Source organism: Malurus melanocephalus, unplaced genomic scaffold (assembly GCF_030028575.1).
Source record: "Malurus melanocephalus ecotype Western Australia unplaced genomic scaffold, MMel_1.1 scaffold_1969, whole genome shotgun sequence".
Lineage (NCBI taxonomy): Eukaryota > Metazoa > Chordata > Aves > Passeriformes > Maluridae > Malurus > Malurus melanocephalus.
The window spans coordinates 1-3,870 of record NW_026625201.1 but is presented as its reverse complement, the minus strand read 5'-3'; the positions used below and the strand labels follow the sequence as shown (position 1 = coordinate 3,870).

The window sequence follows — 3,870 nt, the reverse complement described above, 5'->3', positions numbered from 1 at the left end:
AGGTCCTTCCCCTGCTAAAGCTGCTGGTGATGGCCCTGGGGAAGGGACCCAGGGACACCCAGGATGGAGCCACTCTGGGGACACAGCATTGGCTTGTTTCTTCCCGAGGGGCTGAGCACCCCCAGCAGCCCTGGCAGAAGGACAGGGCCAGCCTGGGCTCTCGGGAAGCACGGCCCATCCCTCCCCTCTTCCCTCTTCTCCTCTTTCCTTTTCCCCCTGTGTCCCTGTTCCCCTGTGCTCCCCTGGGCAGTGATCCCCACACGGCCATCCTGTGGAGGAACTGCTGGGCCTGCTCCCTCTCTGGTCCAGGGAGATGAACATCTGGAGTGTTCTCAGCCACAGCAATGGGGCACAATCTCTTATCTGCCCCTGGTCCTCACTGCACCATGACCATTGCTTGAAATGACCTAATTTCCCTCTCTTGACTCATTAAAGTTCTACTGCATTTGAGCCCTTGTCTCTGTGTCATTTCCCCTGTGGATGCTCTCTCAGGATGACCAGGGAGGGAGATGTTGCTCAATCTTTGTTCTGGGAGGAGGTGTTTAGGATGATTCTAAAGCAGTTGGGACCACAGGYTTTTCATCAAGTGTGCTCAGTCAGACATTGGATGACTCTCCTTTCTAAACCTTGCAGAACTGGCAGGACGATGATTTTCTAGCTGCCAAAGGGATTTTACTGCTAATGGCATCCATGGCCAACTTTAATCACTGTGGAGGGAAAGTTTATATGGAGTGCTTCCATGTTTTTCTAGTGCATCCTTTTCATGCCACGAAATTCCCACTCCTTTGTGGTTAGAGAGTCCATTACCCACAAAAGCTGAATGCCAGAATCCCAGAATCCCTTTTGGTATGGGCAAATGCTCTGCCTGGGAACAATCCCTCCTTTTTTTTCGTTGTGGGGAAAAAAAAAAAAACCCTCTGGAAAGACCAAAAAAGTTTTTGTCACTGAACTGTTGGACTTGGTGGAGCCTTTAACAGTTTATTTCAGCCCTTGGAGCAGCGCGGTGAGACCAGGTCAACRTAGGCTTGTGTAGTCTATGGGAAGYGTGGCCCTGYCCTGGGACATGGAGAGATAAAATTTCCACTGCAGATTCCTTTCACCACTTTATCCATCCTCTGAAGAGTGACTGCTTTCAAAAAGAGGTTAATTGACTGCACATGTCTGGCTGTGGAGGTGAAATAGCAACTCTGCTCAGAGCTCAGCCTTTGYAGAAYCACAGAATACTCTGAGCTGGAAAGCACCTACAAGGATCATSGAGTCCAACTCTTRGCCCTACAYAGAACAMSCCAGCAATCCTACCCTGTGCCTGAGAGTGTTGTCCAAAAGTTCCTTAAGCTCCTGCAACCTTGGGGCTGTGACCATTCCCTGRGTAGMCWGCTCARMGTCCAACCACTCTCTGGGRRATGACCCTTTTCCTGAYATCCAACCTAACCTTCCCTGACACAGTTCCAGCCRTCCCCTCATGTCCTGTCACTAGGCTCCAGGAAGAAGAGCTGTCTTGGTTTGAAAGACAAGGAAGGCAGGAACCTCTGTTGGAATGGAAAGTATTACCTCCTTCCCTCCAAATTATAATTTCGAAATTAAGGGGTTTTCAGGCAAAGATATGGGAAAAGGAATAACAGTTCTTGACTAGAGTGTGTAACAAGGCAAACAAACAGCAAACAGAAGCACAAACCCAGCGCCAGCCTCCCCCGGGCTGYGCCGCGCCCTCCCCTCGGTGCAGTTCCGCTCACAGCCGGCGGGGGGCGCTGGGGGCGGTRATTCCTCCCCGCCGGCAGGGGGCGCTGTGGCGCGGGCTCGGCCGCCTCTCTCCCTCACGCGGTGATGGCGGGCGCGCTGGAGGGCGGAGTGGGCTGGAGCGGGAACCTCGGAGCAGCGGCTGGAACGGCAAAGGTAGGCACATCCCAGGGTGGCAAAGAAAAGGTATCAGAAAACTCTGCAGCTTTAGCAGGGCTGTGGGGGATCGGGCGGACCCGGGGTGTTGGGTTAAAGTGTAGCGAAAAAGACAGAGGCAGAAAACAGTGGGGCTGGGCCGAGGCAGCCAGGCTTCTCTGTAGGARCTGCTGCACACAGCCGGGGGGACACAACCTCCGGGAAGAGTGGAGGGGGTCAGGGTCCTGGATTTCCCCTGAGGCATCTGAGTAGATGGTGAGCGTCCTCTCCGGTCAAATCAAGTGTTTTTAAGGTCCCAGTTCAACGCCTGTTCTTGTGAACAAAGGCTCACCCACAGAAAGGAAGAAGTAATACAGGGCTGGGCTCTGGCGGTAGCACGAATTCTCCCTACAATGAACAGCAGTTCGACCATCCTGTTCCAATGCTGAGAGTGAGAGCTCTAGGACCTTAGCTAGGATCTAAGCCCAGCCCCTCACCCCCAGCCAGAATCTCGAGGTTATCTCTGCCCTTCCCAACAGGAAACCCCTCAGGTAAGAGAGTAACCAGGTGCACCCCTTCCCTCTCCTCCTCCCACCAGCCATATCTTTTGTTCTATGAAGTATCAGCCACTCTCATCTCTTAGCACCCAATGGGAGAAAATTCCCTAAGAGAAAGAAAGAAAAAATCCTAACCTCCAGCAGCAGGTCAGGCCTTGCCCCTCCACTCCCTGTCATGAGGAAGGTGTAGACTTGGATGAGGTCTCCTCTTGGTCTCCTCTTGGTCTCCTCCAGGCTGAGCAGAACAAGTGATCTAAACCTCTCATGCCAGCTTCCCCTCCAGACCCTTCACCATCTTTGGGCCCCTTGCACAGGAACATCTCTCTTTTTCAGTCTTTTGCCCAGACAAGGAGGGTGTCTGCACCAGCATGGACAGCACAGAGGCACTGAYTAGTACTAGAGATTGGAAATTTCTCCAGCTGCTGCAGACTGTATTTCCCCACAGCGTTGAATSATGTTCTGAGTTAGCTGGTCTGCTTGGGATCATCTACTGGGGGATACGGGAGCAGATGTGGGGTTTGGCCTTTCTTCTGCTTGTACCAGAACACAGCACCAAAGTTGATATCTGATAAGAGCAGAAGTGCCTCTTTCCTCCACCATGGTGAGTCTTTTGTGCTTGCTGACACTGGGATTTCCCATCTGTAATGGTTGTAAAAGCTCAGGAAAAGTTAAGACTCTTTGACACCCCCTGTCCCAGAACAGTGGAKAGAAAAACAAAGAGAAGGAAGATTGTGAGAGGGTAAAAATGTTAGATTCATGATTTTACTGAGGTAAAAAATGTGCRGACAACACAACAATACAGAGAAAAATGGTTTATCTACAAAAGAGCAAAGGTAAAACGCCTCCTGGCCCCCACCCCTAGGGTGTCTCATCAGAACAAAGAAAGTACTGTGGCAAACAAATATCCACAGTGTAATGCCCTCMCTGGACAGATAAAACAAAAGGAAACAGGGGCAAAACTAACAGAAATCAGGGGTCAGTGTAGAGCCAGTATAAAAGGCATCCCAGCTCTTCACTCTCTCATCCACTTCACTGCTCTTCTTCCCCTTTGGAATCAATCCCCTCCCCAATCAATCTATTCCAGCTGAGCCGAAAATAGCAGAACCAAGCCCACCTAAAGGAGCCCACCTAGAGGAGCCAAGCTGCGACCAGCAAGTGAAAGAAGCATAGCAGAGCCTGTGCTTACCCTCCCCAGACTCTGGGAAGGCCCATGACTCTGATCTGCGCTTGCCACATCCTCCTCAAGCAACATCTTTCTCTCTGGCAACTGGGGACAGCAATAGGAGATCGAAGGACCACACAGAGGCACAGACTGGGATGCAGCAAAACTTTAATGAGTTGAAAGAGAGAAAGGAGGTCCCCTGAGTGGGCACCATGGTGCAGGGAGCACCAGGGGCAGGTAGGAGACTCTGTCCAATGGCCAGGGTGCAGTTCACATCTT

At 51.7% G+C, this 3,870-nt stretch overlaps 1 long non-coding RNA gene across 1 annotated transcript in view; it reads left to right on the top strand.

Moving 5' to 3' along the window:
- LOC130587483 (uncharacterized) overlaps nucleotides 1–450 on the top strand; it is a 13,181-nt gene extending 12,731 nt beyond the window's left edge. The window contains exon 2 of the long non-coding RNA XR_008966800.1: nucleotides 3–450. This is a non-coding gene — a long non-coding RNA (uncharacterized LOC130587483). The remainder of the gene's footprint in view (nucleotides 1–2) is intronic.
- Nucleotides 451–3,870: the final 3,420 nt, after the last annotated feature.